Genomic DNA, 26,555 nt, shown 5'->3' with positions numbered 1-26,555 from the left:
GGAACTTCCTACTCAGGATATTGTTTCTTATAATTTTGAGCCTCGAGAAGCAATATTATTAGGAAACTCTATCCCTCAATGCTAGCATTTAAAGTGAGAGACCAGGCCCTTTAAGTCCCTGACATCAGGGGACCCATATCCCTCAAAACTTGCATGTGGCTATGGTAAAATGAAGTATGCTGGAGAGAGTCAAACTTGAGGGTGTAGTTCCAAAAGCACATGTTCTTCATTGGTAGTATTTTATAAATCACATGAAGGTAATATTCTCAAAAGGCTGCATTATGCTATTTATATCAATTCCAACTCTTTCTTTTTATGCTATCAATATGAGTATTAGAAATATTTAAATTACCCTTGCACCTTAGGTGTTGTTTACATTGGATATTGTTGCCTTAAGGGGTTGTTCCATTTAAAGTTTAGTCTGTCTCCTAACAAGAACAGAGAGCAGAATAGTTAAATAACATTTTATATTAATTGCCATTATATTATTTTTATTCATGAATAATATACTGGTGTATGTAATCCATAAATAGAAATGGAAACCTACACCATGTTAAATGCAAATGTTCTGCTTGTTGGACTAGCTTCCACTTCTGCAAGAAAATATTGTCTTAAAATAGCATCAGCCTGAGGCTCTGGGGTGAAATTCCCAGACCTCAAAAGAAAAAAAAAAAAAAACCTGCAACCAAGGACCTCTCATTCTGCTCTTATTCATGTGCATTGGCTCTTATTCACTGTCATTCACAGGGAAGGCTCCCTGGTCTCATAACCCAGAGGCACAGTCTGAAGGCCTGTCCAATCAGGAGCAGTAAGAACTGTCCAATCCTGTGTGCTGACAGGGAATTGGGGGTGGGCTTCCACTGCCTTCTCCATTTCTCCTGGGTCTGCCATATCGAGCATTCAGCTCTAGGCTTCACTCACCTGCCTAGGATTACCAGGTCGCTCTGCTGAAGGGGCTGAAGGTCCCTAGGGAGAAGGACTGGCTTCTGAACACCAGGAAATGGTGAGTGGGCAATGTCATGACGAGCCTGGGGAGGGAGGCTGTTGGAATGGCAGTACTGGCTGTGGCAGAAACCAGACCGGGCAGACCGGGCAGACCGGGCAGACCAGGCAGACAGGGCAGACCGGGACTCTTGGCGGACTCTGGAGTCTGCAGGCCTGAGCCCTCTTGTGGGGCAGTGCTCCCTCCATCTTACTTGCCATCCAGATGGAGAACATGTCAGTGGCAGAGACCCCTCACTGCCTTCCTTATCCTTGCAGGACATCCTCAAATACTATCTCACAGGTGTGTGCCTGTGGCCCAGCATTTTCTCAGATGTCATTGATTGACAGGGGGGCCCATTATTGAAATCAAATGTCCACATGTCATTTTCCTGCAGGAGAGCAACTGTGGTCTGTAGGGACCACGTTTCCTCCTGAGCCAGCAAATTTTCACTTTTCCTTTTCCTTTCTTTTTCCTTTTCTTTCTTTCTTTCTTTCTTTCTTTCTTTCTTTCTTTCTTTCTTTCTTTCTTTCTTTCTTTCTTTCTTTTTCTTTTCTTTGTGTGTGTGTGTGTGTGTTGCTGGAAGTGATCCTTGGGATATTTTACTACTGAGATATATCTAGTAATTTTTTTTTTTCAAGACAGGGTCTAGCTTATTTGCTAAGAGTGTCTTGTTATGGTCTGATTTATCTAGATTTTTTATTGCAATTAAGTATATGATTTTTACATACATATGGATTCATATATGGATTTAGTTTATATTATGATTCTTTCTTGATTATTGTAGTAGTATAGTTTCACAATATACATGAATATCAGGTAATGAGAAGTACTCCTTTTGGTCTTATAATTGAAAAATTTCCTGACTAAAATTATATGTAATTTTGTGGATGAATTTTAGAAGTTTATGGTATCATATTTCATTAAAAGTAAAGTATGTTGATTTTTTTTATTGCACTATAGTTATACATAATATTGGGGTTCCTTTTTACATAATCATATAAGCATGGAATTTAATTTGTTTCACTTTATTACCAAGTAGTTTCTCTTTTCCTCTCCTCCTACCTTCTCCTCTCTTCCATTTACTTATCATTTTATATATTACTGCTTTATAGATACGTAAAAGTAGAATTTATTGTGATATATTCATATAGGCACATAGCAGTTTTCCTGGGTATATTGTAGGTAAATTTAGGAAAAAATTGTCTTCCTTGTAATGATGAGTTTTATCATCTACACATGGGATATGTAAGTGTTTCTTGTGCTTCTGCTGATACTTACTTTCTCATAAGTTCTACATATTTTCTTTCTAAATATGTATACATATGAAATATCACATGCATATTGCACACATATAAAACTTAAGCATGGTGTTTTATACTATTTCTTAAACTGAATATACTGTAACTAAAAATTTGACTGGCTCCTAGTAATCATTTTTCCCACAGATAATTATTTTTCTCTTCCAAAATTTACATTCACTTGAACCATGCTCCTGGGGTTGTATGGTTGGTGGTTGGATGAGTACTGTTGTGTTCTTACTTGTTATCATGGTCACATATGCTGCAATTTTAGGAAGTCTCTGTGAGAGTGAGCAACGTGTATCTTCAATAACAAAAGTTTCCACAAATAATAATAAACTCCTTGAGTTTATTGTATTCATTGTTTTATATCATCATCAATATTATTTTGTCTGTGATAGAATTCTCTATTTCTCTAAATATTTTTAATATTCCTTTAGATATTGATATTTTTATGATTATTGAAGACTTAGATATAGATATCCCCTGTATTAATTGGCAGTTCAAGGCATTTGCCTGAATTTCTTTTGTGATTTCTGGCTTCAAAGTTAAGAAAATGTATTAAAATGGCAGATAGAATTGGATTTCAAGAAATAAAGGGTTTTGCATTTAATTAATAAAAAAATTTACATTTTTATTCCCCTGAGTTTGTATTGTAGATATCTTATATGTTTTGTATTTGGAGATTATTTCAAATGAAATTCTAAGGCTTATCTTTTGAAATTCTAACAGAAAATATAAATAAGAAAAATCTCACTTCCCTATGGCTGCAGGAAAATAAATATATTTTCTCAACATCATTTGTTAATTAATGTTGAATGACATATTCAAGAAAGTATCCACTCCTTCCTTGAAGATTTATTTTAATGTTTTTGACAGTGAATAATGGATTGTCTTATCTGGAATTTGGACCTTAATACAAAATCATATAGGATAAGATTTGGCATTCCAAGAAATATTCAGTATAATCTATTGTTTTCTGAATGATATATTGTAGAGATAGCAATAAATGGACATTTATTTTTTGAAATAGTTACATATATTTTCTTTAAAATTTATGAGCCTTTAGATTCAATTCTCTTCTTAGTCATACTCAGACTCTGCACCTGTGATGTGCTTTTTTGCACTCTGTAATCCCCACACACTTAACTCACAAGGAATCTAGGTTGATAGCTCAGTTTTTGAAGAGTTACTTAACATGAAAGTAGGAAAAAACATTTGTATTGGTCTTGGGATGTCTTCTCTAGGTTCTCTCTTCAAAATGGAGTAAAAATATTTCTTCAGACACATCTTCCACATCAGGAGCAAATCAGCCTTTGAGGACCTTTCAAGAGATTTCATATAGTTCTGTCTCTGAGTAGCTCTCTTTGTGCAACCAAGTTGCCATTTAATATCCAGAAACCTGTGTTTACTCATCTCTATAATGAGAAATAATTTTAGAGAACACAGATGGAAAATGCTCTTCATGGAGGCAAGTAATACATGTATGTGCTGTGGCCATAGTTAACAAACCACCTGGAAAACACTGCGGATACTAATTGTTTAACCATTATTTGCCACTCACCTGAATTTTATTTCCAGAGTTTGTAATAACCTTTTCACTGTAGGCACCAATGTCATCCACATTCCCAGCATAAAACGTTTTATGCCAATTCACTGGTGGTTCAGGAGGGTACAACTAATTGTGTTTCCTTGCACTGCTTTTATTTATGTCCCCAATAAAAGGGTTGTGTGCTTCATGCCTCTATCAACTATGTTTAGAAAATGACATAGAAACATGTATTTTTTGCTGATTTGTACCGGAGGGCTTGGATTACTTCTGCTGGAGACATTCCTTGTTATAAACTGAACCAGGATTTTCCCAGGTCCTAGAAAAGAACCCCCAAAACAATCAGGTATATAAAAAGTTTCATTTATATGGAATATATGTGTATATTCTATATATGCACAAAAGTTCAAGCAATTCTCTTACTTGCTTTTCTTTCCGTGATTAATACAATTCCTTATCTGTATTTCTTCTCATGTTCAATAAACTGGAGAGACACTGTCCTGAATGAAAGCAGGGAGCTTTAAGCAGAAAGCTTCCAGAAGTAGGTTTTCTCCCTCCAAATGCTGGCCATGGTCCATTCCATTCCAGGTACCAGCAAGCAAGCAAAGTATATTAAAATCACACACACACACACACACACACACACACACACACACCATCACACACACACACACCATTAGAAATCCTGCTTTTATTTAATAAGAGCCACTAACCAAGTTCTAATATAATAAGAAAAGTTGTGTGAGTCATGTGGTGTAGTGGGGGTTTTTGGGCTTTTAATTAGACACTTTTTTTTTTTTTTTTTGTACAGAGGATTGAACCCAGGGGCACTTAACCACTGACCAACATTTCCAGCACTTTAAAAATTTTATTAGTGACAGGTTTTTGCTAAGTTGCTGAGTCTGGTTTTGAACTTGCAATCCACCTACCTGAGCCTTATAAGCTGCTGGGATTATAGGCATGCGTCAATATGAGTGGCAAGAAAATTCATCTTGATTCCAAGTCCACTTGCTCATTTAGGGATTTTCACCATAGGAAGAAAAGTATGATAGATTAGCAATTAGGTCTAAGGCCAAATTGCAAATAAGGAGTTGATCTTTAATACTGAATCCTCACTGGCCATTCAATTGGGGCATATATCAGCAGTAGGCTTTCATGTTTCTGCAGAATATTTTCAGCCACTATCTGAAGTCCCTTTTGAGCACATATATGCAAGCATTTAAGCACATTCCCTGATTATGTGGTAGATTGTGGAGAGGGAAGATCATCAGAATCACAACTCCATGTATTGTTTTCCTGCAGGAGGAGAGTTGTGATCTGTAGTCTGTCTGTTTCTCAGCTCTTCCTTCTTCCTGAACTCATTCTTCTATTTTGGTGGGATGGTGTATTGTGCTTTGAACCCAGAGGTCCTTTACCACTGAACTACCTCCCTGGTACTTTTTATTTTTAATTTGAAACAGATGCTGAGTCTGGCCTTAAACTTACACCTAGACTCATGAGTTGCTAGGATTACAGGGGTGTGTGACCCTGGTTGAATCCTCCTTTCTGTATATTCTAAATGTATGGGAAGCAAAATGTGAAATAAGGATGTGGTGTTTATGTGTGTGTATGTGTGGGTGTGTGTGTATAATTTTAATATACTTTGCTTGCTTTCTCCTATCTAGAATGGAATGGATGATGGCCAGCATTTGTAGGAAGAAAACCTGTCTCAGAACTTAAACCTTTATATGTATATATGTCAATAAAACCATAAAATTCCATCTCCCCTTTCATATTTTCAATGACAACTTCCCCTAACCTCAATATTATCAATTATTTTCCCCATTACATTTCAAATGAGCCAATTGTTATTTATTTTTTATTTTTTTTTTACCAAGAACTGGGTAGAACTTTCTAGGGGATTTGTTTTCTGACTGGGTGCAGTGACAAGTGCATAAAATACCAAAGACTCAGTTGGCTAAGGCATGAAGATTGCAATTCCAAAGTCAACATCAGAAATTTAGGTTGAGCATAGGCAAATTAGACCTGTCTCCAATTTTTTTTTTATTGTAAACAACTGGGATACATATTGTTTCTCTGTTTGTACATGGCATAAAGGCATGCCATTTGTGTAATCATAAATTGACCTGTCTCCAATTTTTAAAACACAGACTGGGTATGTAGCTCATATTTAACACAACCCTGTGTTAAATCCCCAGTACCATAGAAAAAGATAAAAGCAAAGACTTTTGTTTTTGTTATTTATGAGAATTTCACATGATAGAAAATTAGAGAAAAATCACTTGACCTTTGTAAAAATATGTTCTTGTATTCTTCTTTTGTCTCTCCAAGGCCAGATAACTTGTTAAAATGTCTTTTTGTTGAGAGTTCCCCTGATGGAATTCATGTGAGAAAATTCTCCTTCCTTCTCCTATATTTTCCTGGTATTTTATTTCAGAGCTCTCTGATATGAGGATCCCACAGCTGACACATTTAATGTCTCTTGAGAGTCTAGTGAATATCAGTACTTGGGTCTTATCTTGTTAGACAGCAGACTTAATTTTGGTGTTATAGAATTTCAGGGAAATAGTTGAGTGCCCTAAAGCTGGAAGAAATCTCCTGGGGTACCCTTCATCACAAATGAACTTCAGTTGTTTCCTGCCTTGGCTACTGTGAATACTGCAACTCTGAGAATGAGAATGCAATCATTTGTTTAATATACTGATTTCAAATACTTTGGAAATGCACCCAGAATTACTATTACTGTGTTAGTTTTTAAAGAACTTTCAACTTTCAAGACTTTTTAAAAATTGGTTTACTAAATTCATTTCTAGCAATTTAAAGTGTTTCTTTCTTCCATATCCATATAATTGGGGTACTTGTTATTCTTCCACTTTTTGAAGTAGTCATTGTAACAGCTGCACTCAGGTCACATAAGCTCTTATAGTTGAATGGTGCACTATATTCATGATGCAAATTTGTTAGAATTGAGGCTGCCTTATACTTATTGAAAGAAGGTGATGTGTTCCTATTTTAGAAATAAACAGGGATCTCTACTTTTGTCTACTTTTTTTCACTCCTGGTGGGGATTTCAGTCCATGGAAATGCTTGCATATGAATATGGAATCTCTTCTTTGTGATATACTGAGATATGCACATCTGTATTTGTCATTGTTCCCAAAGCTTGGAGGTTTAGGATGTAGTCCATTGAATGGAAAATTTTGAATCTCAGACAAATGTCTTACAGAAAGAATTGCTTAGTCCTGGAGTTATTAGTGAGGTGAGCTCAGGAAGAGGGCTCATCAAGTACTTCACTTTCACTTGGATTGCCAGTCATGGACTGTATTTCCCTTGTTAACTCTTTGGTGCTGCATAGATAGGAGATCAACTGTTAGCAACAGACTTTTGCATATTATGCTGGCAAATGTCTTTTAGGGAAATTGGGATCCTTGAGTTTTAACTCCTCTTCTTCCCTGGTCCCTTGAAATAAAATCCAGGCCTTTTTATTTTCCTACAAAACCACACCTTTTCTCTGATCTTTATACTCATGTATATCTAATCTCTTTCTCTGTGTGCACCAGTTAAATTAAAATTCAAATGACAAGAAATTTAGAATTAAATGTGCTATATTTATGACCCTGTCTTTCTCTACTCAGGGTGACAGTGAATTTAAGTATCCCATTCCAGTTATAAGGATCATTGCTCATGGAATTCTAATGTTCTAGTATAACCAAGTTTTCCTACTCAACTGGTGGTAGATTTTTTTTATATGCCTCTAATGAATTTATAAATTTAAGAAAGATTCAAAACAGGATTAAGTATTGATTTGGTGTATCCATGAGTGGATCAAGAGTGAGGAGGTTAATGTTTTGCTATATTTTTATCATCATTTCTCTTAATATCTGCTTTCTGGTTGGTGGTGCTGGGATATCATTCCAGTATTGTATACATTCTGCACACAATCCCAACCAGTGGTCTTGGCCTATAGTTCTAATATCTACCTTTTGGTTGGATTGTATCATTTATTCACATTAAATAACTTTCTTGATAAGATTGTATTTTATAGGCCTTTTATTGCACTTAACAATAAAAAACATATTTAGATACATATGGATTTACCTGCCTAATTTTCTCTATTGTGATTTTTGGTCTTTATATTACCACAATACTAAAATTTTATAATATATATAGTATCAGGTAATAATAGCTGGTACTTTGCTGTTATATTTCAGAGTTTTTGGCTAATATATATGTATAAACTTCCTGTAGAAATTTGGATGTTTTTGCTTGTTCCCTTCTTTAATTTCACTGAGGTATTATTATAGTTGACTTGGAGAAAATAATCATCCTTATGATAGTTTTACCATCTATACGTAAAGTGAGCAATTTTTATTTTGTATATTTGATTACCCTCATGCCATCTGGATGTGTAAAAATTATTGCCTTAATCCTTTTGTGAACAAAAGTCCAAATTCTTAATTATAGTATGTAGAAAGGAACTGTTAAATTGGTACTGAAATTCTGTGAGATGAGTTGTGGCTTATGCAGGTTGTTAAAGATATTATCTGAGCCAGGCACAGTGGCACACATCTATAATCCCTGTGCCTCAGGAGGCTGAGGAAGAAGGCTCACAAGTTCATAGAAAATTCCTGGTATGTTCCTTGGTATGAACTGGGAGTGAGAGTCTTACCTTCTCCTTGTTTCCCTTCCTTGCCTTACACATTAACCTTGAAATTGAAACAACAAATGTTTTGCCCTCTGTGTCCTCCACATGTGTCTCATGGTAGCATGTTAAAGCTATGCAATCTACCTGTAAGTGTCTGTGACTGCACAGATTCACATGTATGCATCAGAAAACAAATACACCCATTTGATTTCACTTTGGAATTTCATAATTAGATGTGACAGTTTTAATTTGATAATTAAATAAATAATATTGTTTCCATATGTTAAAACCTATTAGAGTGTAAAATTATTTGACACTTGTTGTGTCTCAAGCAAAATATTACTGATATTTAGTGTATGATTTATAATGAAAATAAATTATTTCACATCAGAGAAATGAAAATCCATGTTGCGCATCCAATTGGAGTAGTTTGAGATGGAGAGTAAACAAGCTGAAACTTGATTCATACATACCTTTACCCCTTTTAACATTTTTAACTAAAGAAAATGTTTAAGAAATAGGATTTATGCTTGGAACCTATCTCTTTTGTCTCCTGGTTTTGTTGCTTTACTGTTAATTGTTTCTATTAGACCAAAGGAAGCCACCTCATCAAAGAGATCCTACTTAGCAAATGGCACTAAATGAGTTAATAAGCTGCTCTCGAGTTCTCCATGAGTGTCCCCTGTGGGAACTCAGTTGACTTTTAATAGCAGATAGGAACAAGATCTGTTTGACCAGCTTGATCTTGAACACCTAGCAAAAGAGTTAAAACAAAAACATAATCATTTCTGGGCACTTAAAAGAAGAAACAATATTCAAATATAACTTAAGATGTCCACTTTTGTTAACCCAAAGAATAAGTAAGACTGGAGACTACAAAAGAGATTATTAGGCATGCAGGAGTGCCTGATAACTATCAAGAGAATCCTCTAAAGTCAGAAATTTTTGGTAATTTAAAGGTCTACAGATCTTTCTAAACCGAACCATACCTGTTAAATTACCTACAGAAGCTTCTACAAGATCAGATACACAAGTTCACCAACCAATCAATCAACTGCTGCTCCTTCAAGACTACCAACCCCTGACACCCAAAGCCAATAACTGTGATTCATCATTGACACCTTTGTCTCCCAAAACTCTGCTCCCACTAAAGCCCTCCCTAATTTCCTTTTTACAGGAATGAGGCTCTTCACCCCTCATCAGCAGGAAGAAGCTACAGAAGAAGGACCATTGTCCCACCCCTGGTATCTATAAAAACAAAAAGGGAAGAATATTGGCATCAGACCTGCAATTTCACTGGCACCATTATTCTGCCCCTCCACACCATTTTACAACCTAGATTTTTAGCTTGAGAACTTTCTAGTCAATCATTGCTTCAGATTGTTGGCCCTCAAACTTTCTCATCAGTCATTGGTCAGATTGTTGTTAGCTCATGGAATTCCACTACCTAAGAATAGCTCCCCTGCCATTCCCTCTCTCTCACCCTTGTGGTCAGGCACTCTGCCTGTCCACTTAATAAAATATTTTGGGTGACTTCCCACATTAGCAGTGGTTTCTGGGTGCTTTCAGGTTGAATGCTTATAAATGTGTTAGGCCTTATGATATATACAACAAACTGAATGAATCACCAAAGAATTAGAAAATTTTCTAAATCAGTAAATGTTCCATAGTATATTTCTGTTTGTAAAACATTTTTGAAATGATAAACTCATAAAATAGAAAAGGCTTAATGGTGGCCATGAGAAGTGGGGAGGGCAGCAGGAGAATATAAGTTTGGCTCAAAGGTCAGCATGAGGGGTATTTGTGAAGGAAAAGTTCTATATCTGAGCTATATCATCTTTAATGTCACCGTGTGAACACTGGGGGGGTTGTATATAAAATGAGCAGAGGATGTCTCTCTTTTTCTTAACACAACTCCATATAAATCTACAATTGCTTAAGAATAAATTTACCCTAATTGAATAAATAAAACTTTAAAAGGTTGAACCATACTTAACCAATATACAAGTGATAATCATTCTAAAATTATCCAAATTTTCCTTAGAAGTCTGGTAAAACAAGTATAAAAATTTAAAAAAAGCATAAGCAATAATCACAAGAAGTACTTTCTAGATAGTCCACAAAATTGTCTTCCAGGAACAAAACTGGTTGTATATCCATGTTATTCTCAGTAAATATTGTTTTCCTCATGTTAATTATACACTTCAATGCTACTTCACAGTACACAATGTTCACAAGAAAAATACATGCACATTTATTTTCTATAAATTAATGAAGTTGAAATCATGTGTTTCTTTAGAAGTTCAGGAGGAAAACAAAAATATATACTTGAAAATATTTAAGCCTTAATATTTTAATGAAGCTTTTAATGATACAGGAAAATATGAACAAAAAGTTTTCCTTTAATTATGGTGAATGCAAGAATAACTATGAATTATTCAATCCACAATTTCAATTTAAAAAATTGATTCAATTATTTTCTCACAGACTAAATCATTAAGCAAAAATCACAGATACTTAAAATAAACTTTTTATAAGTAATGGAAGAGTTAACTAGAAGTAGAGCAATTTGTCTTCATGCAGTAAAACATGAATGGAAGCATTTATGGAAGCTGAGGGAGAAAAATGACTCCAAAACATAAGATACGCATTAATTTAAAAGTTATGTTGTCAAACTATCCGACCATAATTGGGTTCAGATCTTTAAAATATTATCAAATGAAAATCATTGACTCACCTAAATCAACTTCTCCTGACACAGAAGAGAGCCAATTATGGCAACTTCCATCAAACCCAGAGTAACTAGTTTCTTAGTGTGGCAATATTTCTGGATACATGTAATGAATATACTACAGTTAATTTTTCTAAAGCAGCTAGCAGCAAAACAATTTCACTCATGCATTTCCAAGACTCCACCAAAGAGAAGTATTAACATTTTCTTAAGAGAAAAGTTCTGTGGAAGAAGATGCTACCTAGAAGGTTTGGTAAAGTTTAGGTGGGGAATTCAGATGTAGGTTGGAAAGCTCTTGCACAAGAGATTGCATCTCCATTTTCTAAAGGTCTTTTGAAATCAACAGATTCTCCTATATTTTACAACTCACCTCTGTTTTCTAAATAGATGTGAACAGAGGGAGAAATAGTGGACTGGCAAATCTGCAGTCACTGAAAATTTTGCTCCATGAATTACACAACACCCACTTGAGATTGGGAACCTGACCTTGGGGGACATGGAGGACAGCAGGACAGTAGAGAGGACTGAAAGTGTGGGTTGCTGACATTTGAAGTTCACCAAATGTCAGTCATCTTTACATGACAAATCTGCAGTGCTGAGACTCAAACACTAGTCAACCCATCATTAATCAGAGTAATGGGAAGGGTCTCCAGTGTTCTTTGAAGGAGAAGAGGGTGGGGTCACAGCTTCAAATGTTTTTCTTGGCTTTGATTAAGGAAAAAAAGCAGCAATGTGGAACACACTCGCTATCTTAGTTTCCCTCTCATGGATGCCTCATGGATTAAAGGCACATCACATTAACCCACCCACAGCCTCCAGACCTAGAGATGCTCAATCTTGACCCAGTGACTCCAAGGAAAAGGCGGGGACCCTAAAGCTCACAATGTTGTGCCCCAGAACCCACCACAGATGGAGAGTTCACCTGGCCTATAGCCACCCTACACCACTCAGGTGGCTCCCCAGCATGTGACCCCCACCCCCATCTACCTTGCCTGGCCCACAAACATGCCTGTGCCCCTTGGTGGCTAAAGTGTCAAGCACACACTGACTTTTCAAGAACTCCCAGAACAATAGCAGTTGAAGCTCCAGCAGCGCTCAACATCTGCCACAGCCAGGCAGATGTTGCTGCCCACCATCTCACACCAGCGTGCTAGGTTTTGGTGCCAGGTCATGGCAGGGAGGGTCCCCAAAACCTTCACAGCCTGCTACTTTAGGGTGCACCATGCAGCATCAAACCTAGGAGGGCCCTGAGCCCCGGTGCCAGAGTGGGCAGGGATGCAGTGGCTGCCCTGCAGGAGGTTGCATTGCCTGGCCACTCCTGGTGGCCACCACTACCCCGTACCCCCACAACCAGTACTGAGAAAAAAGAGTGCTGACTGGCTGTCACCTCTCCCTGGGCAGCAGCCACTGCTCTGGATTCAGGGTCCCTTCACACGTGCCACCTATGCCTAAGCAGATGACCCAGAGAGGTGACTCCCACCCTGATTCACCCCCTCCCACCTGTCTGCAATTTTGCACTGATCTGGCAGCTTCGCATGAAGGCTTGGACCCTAGGGATCTGGGGTGGACATTGCAGACATCTGCATCTCAGTTCTCTCTCAGGGCAGGGCTTGCAGTCCTGGCTTGCGTGGACAGGGTGCCCAGCTGCTGTGGGCCAGGTGGGACCCACACAGGTATGGCAGGATGAGGGAACACTGCTGCTTTTGGACCTGGGGCATGTGGGTTTTCCCCTGTATGTACCCAGGGAAGTGCCCTGCTCCAACCTGCAGTCTCTGTGTTTGGTAGTGACATGCCAAGTTGGTGTAACTGTTAATGAGAAATTAATGCATTTGGCTTTTTCATTCCTCGAAACAAGAGGCATCATGGGGCCCAACCCCACCTGTGGAGAGCAGTGACAGAGGATGGGAGAGGAGTGACTGAAATTGGGTGTCTCTGATAACCTCATAGCTGTGGCATGCCCAGAGCCTGGGAATGTTTCTGTGCAAGAACACAGGATGCTTAGCTCCTGTGGCAATGCTTTGCATGAGCAGACTCTGCAAGAGTCCTGCTAGCTCTGACCTTGATCTCAGGTACACAGCTCCAGGAAAGAAAGAAATTCTTATGCTAGACAACCACAATATTTCACCAGCTCTGCTTCCCAGGTTCCTGCCTGTCTTATGCAAACATTTAACAATGGATTTTCTTGAGATCTACATAAAACTCTTATCATTGCACTTTTCAACTGAATTGCAACAACAGAAAAACTACATAGGATGTCCTAATTTCTGCAACTTTCCCGAATATAAAGAATTGCATAGTCTTTAACCTGATAATGGGACATATATAAATAAAGATTTATAACTGTCATAACTCTTTGGAGCTGCATCTCCATCAGAGAGCAGAGCTCCACCTGATCCCAACTTAATCTTCAAGGTCTCTCTGTGAATCTTTATTTTCCAATCCCCCTTCACCCCTCGCCAGACTAGAGAATTTGGTTACACACACCCAAGCTCCCAGGAGTGGACATGACTTTGATAATCTTTGTTACAATTATAAAAATCCTGGTCATCTTCCGAAGGACTGTAAGATAAAAAAAAGTTGGGGCTTCAAAAACAGCACAATCAGAAAAGTCCAATCTGTCATAAAAGGATTTCATTGGGCTAATCAAAGCAGACCTAAAGATGACATGTCTGGAAACCCAATTATGGGTCACCTCCTGACCCAAGGCCAAAGAAGGAGGAACCATTCTCATCTGCAGATGCAGATGTCTCCTTCACAGATGTTTCCAGTTCAAACAGAAGCTCCTTCGACAAATACTTTTGTGCTACTAGAGGGATTAAATTTGATTACTACTGAGGATGCTCAAGTATGTCTCTCTGGGGTAGTTTATAAAATTCTTACCAAAACTCAAGGACCTCTACTGAAAGGTAACTTTGGTTTAATTTTGTCCTGCTCTCAGAGTAGTAAAGAAGGAAATCTATAATTCCTGAAGTGAATGATTCTGATTACATTGGTGTAATATACATTCAAGTTTGGTTTCATATGCCTTTAATGCTCCCCAAAGGATCCTCCATAGCTCAATTGATTGTCATTCCTTATATTACTGCCCAACAAACCCTAAATGAAAGAGGAAATACAGGATTTGGTTCCAGTATTACAGGAACATGTTTACCTTTTACTGAAAATCGATAAAAATTAACCCTTTGTTTAAATGAGCAGTCAATCACAGGTTTATCAGACACCAGTGCTGATGTAACACTTATACATGTCTCAGTGTGGCCTCATGCATGGCCCTTTCAGAGGATCATCCCCTGGGATAGTGGAGGAAATAATAAACAGGTGTCTAAAAGTCTATATGGTTGCAATGTTTCACCCCTTCCAACTCACAATAAGTTATTACTCATACTCAGCTATACATTATGGATATTCACTTTCCTATAAGAGGCAAAGACATCTTACACAAGTTACAAATGACTATGGAATCAAATTTTTTATATGGGTTTCTTTGACATTGACCACCTTACTATTAAAGTGAAAGGTCACCACTCCTGTCTGGGTAGAACAATGGCCATTGTCTAAGGAGAAGGTGGCAGCTGCACAGGCTCTCATTCTAGATCAGTTAAAATTGGGACATATTGAACCTTCTACCAATCCATATAATACACCTATTTTATCATAAACAAGAAATCAGGGAAATAGAGATCATTACAAGATTTAAGAGAAATTAATAAATGTATACAATATGTGGGTCCACTTCAATGTGGATTGATTGCCTAATCCTAATTTAATTCCTCAAGATTTTTCTTTATATTTAGTAGATTTAAAAGACTTTTTAAACTCCTCCTCTTTCCTGATGATCAGGAAAAATTTGCCTTCACAGTTCCTGTTTTCAATCATCATAAGATTGCTGATAAATATCAATGGTTAAGTTCTTCCTCAAGGTATGCTCCATAAACCCACATTATATCAACATTTTGTGAATAAGGCTCTTCAGGCTATCTGACAATTATTCCCACATATTCTTGTTTATCATTTCATGGATGATATTTTGATTGCTGGGCCAATGCTTACAGAATATACTTTAAGTAAATTACAACACATTCTATTACAATCTGGTCTCTATGTAGCCACAGAAAAAATTCAATGACAACTCCCTATTAATTAATTAGGACATAAAATACTCTGATTTTATTCCATTCTTCATGTTGCAAAACTGACACTTTCTTCCAAATTTTTCTTAGTTCATTTACAGCAAATATTAAGACATTTTAATTGGGCTACATCATATATTTCCTTAACTACTGACATGTCACTTTTTTTTCAGCTGCAGAAAAAACAACATAATCCCACCAACTATTTTCATTTCACTCCTTCACTCACTGCAGCTCTTCAACATGTTAATGAGAAGTTATTTACTGTTCTTACAGACAGACTCTCAACACTCAATATTCTTTTAACTCTAATAATCTTTACAGAAAAGTCTTATGCCTTTATGGCATTTATTGGCATTTATAATCAAATCTAGTATGTAATGGAGTGGTCATATTCTCACTTTTTGGGAAAAAATGTAGTCCCTTATGCTGATTTATATATGTATTCAATTAATCTCAGATAGTTGCCATCATATTTTATCTCTTACAGGAACAGATATTCATGTACTTTATCTAACTTATAGGAAGACTTTACATTAAAATTATTTACAATTTTCTTTATATCTCAAGCTGTCTTAACTACTTTTTTAGCTCCTATTGCTTTCCATGCACCTCAGGATGTGTGCCTTTTCTTGTGTCAAGTCTCTCATGCTCTTTCTATAATCTCCTTCATTCCATTTTCCAGTGGGATTACTGTCTATACTGATGGAGGTAAACAACAGTATTTATTATTTATATTCACTAATAAAAAAAGGACTGATTATTACACATTGCCGCAGGATTCTCCTCAGTGAGCAGAATTAGCTGCAATTATTTTGGCCCTTCATATGTTTCCCACAACATTAAATATTATTACAGATTCTCAGTATATAGCCAAACTGATACCTCATATTTCCTCTGCAATTTGGTCACCTCATTTGAACTCTAATTGGTTATCCCTGTTTATTAATCTTCAATCTGTTTTTTTTTTTTTTTTTTTTTTTGTGAAAGGTCATGGACATTTTTGCCAGTCAGATCTGTTTTTTTTTTTTTATTTTTTATTTTTTATTTTTTTTTACGTTTACATAGGGTAATGATGTTTATTATATTTTTCCCCTCCCCCCCACCCCTCCCAGCCCTCCCACCCCTCCCACCCCTCTTTTCCCTCTACACAGTCCTTCTTTCCTTCATTCTTACTGCTCTCCTTAGCCTAACTCTAAACCTAACCCTAAACCTACTGCTAGCCCGTCCCACCCCCCATTATATGTCCTCATCCGCTTATCAGCGAGATCATTCGTCCTTTAGTTTTTTGAGATTGGCTTATCTCACTTAGCATGATATTCTCCAATTTCGACCATTTGCCTACAAATGCCATAATTTTATCATTCTTCATTGCGGAGTAATATTCCATTGTATAAATATGCCACAGTTTCTTTATCCATTCATCAACTGAAGGGCATCTAGGTTGATTCCACAATCTGGCTATGGTGAATTGAGCAGCAATGAACATTGATGTGGCTGTATCTCTGTAGTATGCTGATTTTAAGTCCTTTGGGTATAGGCCAAGGAGTGGGATAGCTGGGTCAAATGGTGTTTCCATTCCAAGCTTTCTGAGGAATCTCCACACTGCTTTCCAGAGTGGTTGCACTAATTTGCAACCCCACCAGCAATGTATGAGTGTTCCTTTTTCACCACATCCTCGCCAACACCTGTTGTTGCTTGTATTCTTGATAATCGCCATTCTAATTGGGGTGAGATGAAATCTTAAGGTAGTTTTGATTTGCATTTCCCTTATTACTAGGGATGTTGAACATTTTTTCATATATCTGTTGATTACTTGTACATCTTCTTCTGTGAAGTGTCTGTTCATTTCCTTAGCCCATTTGTTGATTGGATTATTTGTATTCTTCGTGTAGAGTTTTTTGAGTTCTTTATAGATTCTGAAAATTAGCGCTCTATCTGAGGTATGGTTGGCAAAGATATTCTCCCACTCTGTAGGCTCTCTCTTCACATTTCTGATAGTTTCCTTTGCTGAGAGAAAGCTTTTTAGTTTGAATCTATCCCAGTTGTTTATTCTTGCTTTTATTTCTTGTGCTATGGGAGTCCTGTTAAGGAAATCTGATCCTGAGCCAACAAGTTGAAGATTTGGACCTACTTTTTCTTCTATAAGATGCAGGGTCTCTGGTCTGATTCCGAGGTCCTTGATCCATTTTGAGTTGAGTTTTGTGTAGGGTGAGAGATAGGGGTTTAGTTTCATTCTATTGCATATATTTTTCCAGTTTTCCCAGCACCATTTGTTGAAGAGGCTATCTTTTCTCCATTGCATATTGTTGGAACCTTTGTCTAGTATGAGAAAATTGTATTTATTTGGGTTTGTGTCCATGTCCTCTATTCTGTACCATTGATCTACCTGTCTATTTTGGTACCAATACCATGCCATTTTTGTTACTATTGCTTTGTAGTAGAGTTGAAGATCTGGTATTGCAATACCCCCTGCTTCGCTCTTGCTACTGAGGATTTCTTTAGCTATTCTAGGTTTTTTATTCTTCCAGATGAATTTCATAATTGCTTGCTCTATTTCTGCGAGGTACATCATTGGGATTTTAATTGGAATTGCATTGAATCTGTATAGAACTTTAGGTAGTATAGCCATTTTGACGATATTAATTCTGCCTATCCAGGAACATGGGAGATCTTTCCATCTTCTAAGGTTTTCTTGAATTTCTTTCTTTAGTGTTCTGTAGTTCTCATTGTAGAGGTCTTTCACCTCTTTTGTGAGATTGATTCCCAAGTATTTTATTTTTTTCGATGCTATTGTGAATGGGATAGTTTTCCTAATTTCTCTTTCTGAAGATTCATCACTTATGTATAAAAATGCATTCGATTTATGAGCATTGATCTTTTAACCTGCTACTTTACTGAATTCACTTATGAGTTCTAAAAGTTTTCTGGTGGAATTTCCAGGTTCCTCTAAATATATAATCATGTCATCAGTGAACAGGGATAGTTTGAGTTCTTCTTTTCCTATTCGTATCCCTTTAATTTCTTTGGTTTGTCTGATTGCTCTGGCTAGAGTCTCAAGGACGATGTTGAATAGAAGCGGTGAAAGAGGGCATCCCTGCCTTGTTCCAGTTTTTAGGGGGAACGCTTTCAGTTTTTCACCATTTAGAATGATATTAGCCATGGGCTTAGCATAGATGGCCTTTATAATGTTTAGGAATGTTCCCATTACCCCAATTTTTTCTAGTGTTTTGAGCATGAAGGGATGCTGTATTTTATCAAATGCTTTTTCTGCATCTATTGAAATAATCATGTGATTCTTAACTTTAAGTCTGTTGATATGGTGAATGACATTTATTGATTTCCGAATGTTGAACCAACCTTGCATCCCTGGGATAAAACCCACTTGATCGTGGTGCACTATCTTTTTAATATATATTTGTATGCGATTTGCTAAAATTTTGTTGAGAATTTTTGCATCGATGTTCATTAAGGATATTGGTCTGAAATTTTCTTTCCTTGATGTGTCTCTGTCTGGTTTAGGTATCAGGGTGATATTGGCTTCATAGAACGAGTTTGGTAGGGTTTCCTCCTCTTCTATTTCATGGAATAGTTTGAGGAGTATTGGAATGAGCTCTTCTTTAAAGGTTTTGTAGAACTCGGCTGTGAACCCATCTGGTCCTGGACTTTTCTTTGTTGGTAGGCTTTTGATGACCTCTTCTATTTCATTGCTTGAAATTGGTTTATTTAAGTTGTGTATGTCCTCCTCGTTCAGTTTAGGTAGTTCATATGTCTCTAGAAATTTGTTGATGTCTTCAAGGTTTTCTGTTTTGTTGGAGTATAGATTTTCGAAATAGCTTCTAATTATGTTTTGTATTTCACTCGTGTCTGTTGTGATATTTCCTAGTTCATTCTGAATTTTAGTAATTTGAGTTTTCTCCCTCTTTCTCTTTGTTAGTGTGGCTAAGGGTTTATCAATTTTATTTATTTTTTCAAAGAACCAACTATTTATTTTATTAATTTTTCCGATTGTTTCTTTTGTTTCGATTTCGTTGATTTCGGCTCTGATTTTAACTATTTCCTGTCTTCTACTACTTTTGGTATTGGTCTGCTCTTCTTTTTCTAGTGCTTTGAGCTGTAGTGTTAACTCGTTTATTTGTTGATTTCTACTTCTTTTTTTGAATGCACCCCATGAAATAAATCTTCCTCTAAGTACTACTTTCATAGTGTCCCAGAGATTTTGATATGATGTGTCTTTGTTCTCGTTTACTTCTAAGAATTTTTTTATTTCCCTCCTGATGTCTTCTGTTATCCATTCATCATATAATAGTGTATTATTTAGTCTCCAGGTATTGGAGAAGTTTCTGTTTTTTATTCTGTCATTTATTTCTAATTTCAATCCATTATGATCTGATAGAGTACAAGGTAGTATCTCTATCTTCTTGTATTTACTAACAGTAGCTTTGTGGCATAAAATATGGTCTATTTTAGAGAAGGATCCATGTGCTGCTGAGAAGAAAGTGTATTCATTCTTTGTTGGATGGTATATTCTATATATGTCCGTTAAGTCTAAATTGCTGATTGTGTTGTTGAGATCTATAGTTTCTTTATTCAATTTTTGTTTGGACGATCTATCCAGTGGTGAGAGAGGTGTGTTAAAATCACCTAGTATTATTGTGTTGTGGTCTATTTGATTTCTGGAATTGAGAAGGATTTGTTTGACGTACGTGGATGAGCCAATGTTCGGGGCATAGATATTTATGATTGTTATGTCTTGCTGATTTATGCTTCCCTTAAGCAGCATGTAATGCCATTCTTTATCCCTTCTGACTAGTTTTGGTTTGAAGTCCACATTATCTGAGATGAGGATGGATACTCCAGCTTTTTTGCTGTGTCCGTGTGCATGGTATGTTTTTCCCCATCCTTTCACCTTTAGTCTATGGGTGTCTCTTTCTATGAGATGAGTCTCTTGCAGGCAGCATATTGTTGGATTTTTCTTTTTAATCCAATCTGCCAGTCTGTGTCTTTTGATTGATGAATTCAGGCCATTAACATTCAGGGTTATTATTGTGATATGATTTGTATTCCCAGTCAATTGACTCATATTTGTTTTTGACATGATTTGGTTTCTCCTTTATTTGGCTATTCCTTTAGTCTAGCGCCTCCTGTTGCTGATTTGCATCGTTGTTTTTCATCTCTTCCTCATGGAATATTTTGCTGAGAATGTTCTGTAATGCTGGCTTTCTTTTTGTAAATTCCTTTAGCTTTTGTTTATCATGGAAGGATCTTATTTCATCGTCAAATTTGAAGGTAAGTTTTGCTGGGTATAAGATTCTTGGTTGGCATCCATTTTCTTTCAGGGCTTGGTATATGTTGTTCCAGGCCCTTCTAGCTTTTAGGGTCTGGATTGAAAAATCTGCTGATATTCTTATTGGTTTCCCTCTGAATGTAATTTGATTCTTTTCTCTCGCAGCCTTTAAAATTCTGTCTGTATTTTGTATGTTAGGTATTTTCATAATAATGTGCCTTGGTGTGGGTCTGTTGTAATTTTGTATGTTTGGAGTTCTATAAGCCTCTTGTACTTGGTTTTCCATTTCATTCTTCAGATTTGGGAAATTTTCTGTTATTATTTCATTGAATAGATTGTTCATTCCTTTGGTTTGTTTCTCTAAGCCTTCCTCAATCCCAATAATTCTCAAATTTGGCCTTTTTATGATATCCCATAGTTCTTGGAGATTCTGTTCATGATTTCTTACCATCTTCTCTGTTTGTTCAACTTTGTTTTCAAGGTTAAATATTTTGTCTTCAATGTCTGAGGTTCTGTCTTCCAGGTGTTCTATCCTATTGGTTATGCTTTCTATGGAGTTTTTAACTTGGTTTATTGTTTCCTTCATTTCAAGGATTTCAGTTTGGTTTTTTTTCAGTATCTCTAACTCTTTATTGAAATGATCTCTTGCTTCCCGTATTTGGTCTTTTAACTGTTGATTGGTGCGATCATTTAATGCCTGCATTTGCTCTTTCATCTCCTCCTTCAATGCCTGCATTTGCTCTTTCATCTCCTCATTAGCTTCCCTGATCGTTTTAATTACGTACATTCTGAACTCCCTTTCTGACATTTCTTCTGCTGTGCTGTAATTGGGTTTTATTGATGTAGTATCTAGGTTTGTTTGGGACATTTTCTTCCCTTGTTTTCTCATAATGGTCAGTTGTCAGTGGGACCCTGAGATATTGCAGTTTTCCACTATTGGCTTATAGTGTCCCAGTAGATTTCCAGTGTATCACCTCCCAGCCTTCAGTAGCCTGGTGTCTTGGAGGAATCTGATAAAGCAGCTCATTCGAAGAATACTGCCCCTAGCCCCCTACTGGTTCCACATTTTGGAACTGGCTCTGTGCGGAAATGCTCTCAGTGTGGGCCTGCACCGTGCAGCTGGCCGTGTGGGAAGAGCCCACTGCCGGAGTGTGGAAGACTACCTTGGGAAGACTCAAGCTGCCCTGCCCGGCTCTGCTAAGCCACCTCTATCTGGGCCTGCCACCCGGGCTGAGCTTTACCCAGTGGGCAGACTCACCCGTGGCTCTATTTTAGTCCGAGTCTCTCTATGCCTCCCCCTCTTAGCTCCTGGGTTCTGGAGCGACCGGGGGTGCAGTCTCCCTCTAGGCCGCCATCTTGGATCTCCCCGTGAAGAGAGCCCGCAGCCAGAGTGGGCAGAGCCGCCTGAAGAGGTCTCCGGCTGCCCTGCCCTTATCCCTGAGGCTGATTGCAGATCGAGGCTCTCCGCTGGTTCTTTGCAGGAGTACACTGCACTGCAGTGGCTCCGGGACTCGGAGCCTGCTCTGTTCAGAAAGGCTCTCACTAGCGGGCTTCAATCTGTTTTACAGGATTATACAGCTCCCACATTTCTTTCTCATATATGTAGCCACACTAAGATTTCTGGACAACTCACTGAAGGAAATGTTCACACTGATCCTGCTATAAAATCACTTTATCCTCTCTTTTCAGATGTCATGGTATCACACAATTTTTTCATCAAAATGTTTGTTATTTAATGAAAACCTATTCCATTTCCTCTTAACAGGCCCATTTCATTATTAATAATTGCTCTTATTTCAAACCCTTTTGTTTCCCCACTTGGGAAACAGTAAACCTTCAGGGTTTACATTATAATGCCCTTTGGTAAATAGATATAACTCATTTTTCTCCTTTTCACCAGTATTTCTTTTTACATGTTACCACAGATACATACCCAGGCCTTATATGGGTCAGTGCACCTTGTTCAGAGAAGGTTTCAGCCTGTATCTCTCATGTGACATTTGCGCTGCCACCATGGGCAAACTTCAACATTTAAAATATGAGAATGCCTCTACTTATACTTCTAGTTTCGTTACTAAGTTTTGTAATCAATGGAATATAATTCTAACCTGTGAAATTCATCACAATCCTACTTTAGTTGAACGTGCATATCACACACTTAAACGCGCCTTTTAAAAGAAAACAGAAAAGACAACATAGCCTTGCTCATGTTAATAGTGCTATCATATTGCCTTGTTCACAACAAATGTTCTTAATATACAGTATGAAGATAATGCACATCGTTGCATTACCTCTGTCTTGAACAGGTACATTTCCCCTAAGGAACCCCTATCACATATTTAGGTAAAATACCAAGTTCTACCAGATTTAATATGGCAGGACCCTGCAACTTTAATTATATGGGGAAGGGGAAATGCTGCTGTTATTATTCTTACAGGACCTGTCTGAATTCCTGCCAGATGTGTGAGATCCATCAATCATCATGCGTTGGCATTAAGAACTTCTCAAATTGATTCCTAAATTCTATTTGACCCTGGATGAAGAGGAACCTAATTCAAAGAAGGAACATCCAGTAAGAACAAGAGACCCAAGAAACCCTCAGTCTTCTAACCATCTAGTGACTTTGGGGGGATATAAAGATTTTAACAACATCTGCTCAACAATTGCTAGCCCAGATGGATTTAGAATGTACCTTGGAAAATTTGGTTACAGTTCTGTTTGTGAAAATTACCCAGAATTCCACAACTATGCTGACTGTTATTGTGTTATTTCTATGTTATTGTACCCTTATTGGTGGTGCCCCAGTACTTAGCAAAAATTGTTAATTCTTTTCAAATTGGTATCATCAATCTCTTCTTGATAATACAGTGGCTATTGATTATTTGCTGGTGTTATATCATAAGGAATGCCAGAATTTAATAATGTGTGTTGTTTCCATTTAACTAGTAATATAACCCAATTTAAAGGGAATTGGATCATCTTAAGGACTTTGTAAAGAAGGTGCAGGAAGATGATGGAAGATGGGAATTTTTAGATTGGTTAACCTCATGACTACCAAATTTTATATAGATCAAGGAGCTTTTCATTGGAGAATGTTTATTGATATTTGCCTTATTATACTCTGCTTGTTTTTGCCAATGTTTGCCTTGCTTTCTCCCTCCATCTTCCTTGAACATAAGACAAGTCATGTCTATTCTAAAGGCAATACAAATCAAAATAGGGGAGTTGTAGGAATTTCAAATCAGTCAATGTTCAGAGGATCAAAAGTCATTTCAGTTGAGCAAATGCCTCAGGACACAATAGGTGCTCTGTTTGAATGACTTAGAAATGCTCTGCAACCCTTTGGTCCATGAAGCCTGGGGACATTATATTATTATAATAACCTTTGGTCCTAGTGGACTCTGATAAGCAAGTTATGTAATCTGGACATAAATAAAGTTAACTGTACTATGTATCCTAGTGTAACCTGATATGACCCTGGAATAGATAATAAACTGGACTGACTTTCCCATGAGAGCCACTTCTTGCTCTTCACCACACTTTGTATTTGCCTCTTTATTAGCTCTCCCCTTAACACATATAGATGAACCCCAATTAACATTTACATACCATCCTGCACAAGTCTAAGCAGGAAAGAATAAGTGGGGAAACAGGCTTGACCACAGCAGCCAAGTTGAGTAGATGGATTAGGAACTACATCTGACCCTATTCTCACCTTTGCCCACTTCTCTCACTTTGATAGAAAGGAGACAAGGGTTAAATGCAGCACAAAGGAGCTCTGTTCTTTGAGAAAATATCGCGGGCCCCTAAGGGGCACTGGCTAACAGTCCAGTAGTGACTGTTCCAAGACTCAGGTGTCCTGTGGATATATGAATGTGACTGGACATGGGTAGAGACTATTTTGATTTTCTGTAGCCAGCTGTGTGGGTTTATTCAATCTAGCAAGATTATATAAAAATCTAGGGGTGGGGGAATAAGCAATACCTACTAAGAAATGAGCACTCATTGTGGCCCAGTCTTTCACAGTAACACCACCTTACCCGTGATGACAGATGAGTGTCATTGATACAGATGGAAACACTAAGGGTTACAGATACAAGCTTGCCAGAGCCATAATTCTTCTACCCAAGTGTCTTTCCCAAGGTCAGGAGCTCAAATCCTGTACTCTGTACCACTAAGCATTTCTGCTTTTTTCAGAGATGGGGTGTGAAGAGCAGTACCAGGGGAGCAGATTGGGTATTGGAGGAATTGGCTCTGTTCTTTCAAATTGCAAAATTAGTGCAGGTTACTGACAGCTAGCAGAAAGTTGTGAGGCAACTGGTTTGGAATTTGGAAAACTACATCAGTGTATGACAAGTTATAAGAGATCAATGACGTCACTGTCACTAGAGAGAATGTCTGGAGCCCCTCTGGGAAAATTTTATTCCATTATTATCCTGGGAAATAAAGCACTATTATTGTCTCCATTCTTCATTCAAAGAAACAAGGTCAGGAAATTTTAAAATATGCAAACCAACTGTGTTGAAACCAGAACAAGAATCCAGATCTCCAGTGTTCTCTTCTAAGACATTTCTCCCACCTTCCTATGTTGCCTTTTACAATACCCATAAGATTACTATCTTGCAGAGTGTTTAGACTACAGCTGCTATCAAAGAAAGAAAAAAAGAAAAGAAAATATTAGAGAAACCGCTTTATAATACTGGGAAGAGGAGTTATCCAGGGCTGAACTTTTTCTACCCAAAAGACAAATCTTTTATCTTAATTTTATCCTGCTGTATATTGCTTTAAAAAGTGAACATTTTATGTAAAAAAAAATATATATATATATATACACACACACATATATATACATATATATATATATATATATAGTTCAAGATTATAAGAAAAAGTATTATGGGTCTTTCTGGCACTTATGCAAACTGCATTATATTGATTTTGGTGATATGTAAGTCATTCGCTAGATTTAAAAAATTTGTACATATTGTGATTTTACTCATTCTATATATTCAATTCTTTTTTTTTAAAAAGTGACTAGTCTGGCTTTCAGGAATTCTGACCTAACAGTGATCAGCCCTTAGGGCCCTGCACCAAATAGAAGAAAAAGTAGACCCAAATCTCTATCATGTTGCCTTCGGACCAGAATTCCTACAAGACTCCCAGAGAGCAAGAAATAAAAGCAAGAATCAATATATGGGAAGGATTTAAACTCTAAAGCTCTTTCTCAGCAAAAACAAGAATGGGAAAAGAGACTCTATGGAATGAAAGAAAATATTTTCCCCAGGCACTGCAGATAGAGCACTAATCTCCAAAATTTATGAAGAACTTAAAATATTTTACAATGAAAACACAAAGAACTCAATCAATAATTGGGTTAAGGAACAGGACAGAAACTTCACAGAAGAAGATATACAGGTGATTAACAAACATATGAAAAAGTGTTCATCATCTCTAGTAATTAGAGAAATGCAATGATTTCATCTCACTCCAAGTAGAATGGCTATTGTCAAGAACACAAGCAGTATGTGTTGGTGTGGACATGGGGAAAAAGGCACACTCATACACTGCTGGTGAAGTTGCAAATTGGTGCACTCACTCTGGAAAGTAGTATGGAGATTCCCCAGAAAGCTTGGAATGGGCTCATATTTTGACCCAGCTATCCCACTCCACATTTTATGCCCAAAAGACTTAAGATCAACAACTACAGTGGCACAGTCAGAGCAATGTTTGTAGCTGCTTTATTCACAATAGCTAGATTGTGGAACCAACCTAGATGCCCTTCAATAGATTAATGAATAAACAAACTGTGGTATATATATATACAGTAGAATATTACTTAGTTACAGGGGAGAATAAAATTATGGCACTTTCAGGATGGAATTGGAGAATATTATGCTAAGAAAAATAAATCTATCCCCCCCAAAAAGACT

General features: G+C 37.2%; 1 long non-coding RNA gene across 2 annotated transcripts; it reads left to right on the top strand.

Moving 5' to 3' along the window:
- The first annotated feature begins 877 nt into the window (after positions 1 to 877).
- On the top strand, positions 878 to 24,157 carry LOC124965599 (uncharacterized). Of its 2 annotated transcripts, none has more exons than XR_007105206.1 (3): positions 878 to 1,003; positions 9,655 to 9,721; positions 23,085 to 24,157. It is a non-coding gene; the product is annotated as an uncharacterized LOC124965599 (long non-coding RNA). The 2 variants fall into 2 exon arrangements; XR_007105205.1 differs by having other exon boundaries at positions 23,063 to 24,157.
- The last annotated feature ends 2,398 nt before the right edge of the window (positions 24,158 to 26,555 follow it).

Source organism: Sciurus carolinensis, chromosome 15 (genome assembly GCF_902686445.1).
Source record: "Sciurus carolinensis chromosome 15, mSciCar1.2, whole genome shotgun sequence".
NCBI classification, from domain to species: Eukaryota; Metazoa; Chordata; class Mammalia; order Rodentia; family Sciuridae; genus Sciurus; species Sciurus carolinensis.
The sequence above is the reverse complement of the archived record's forward strand: the minus strand, read 5'-3'. Positions and strand labels throughout refer to the sequence as shown.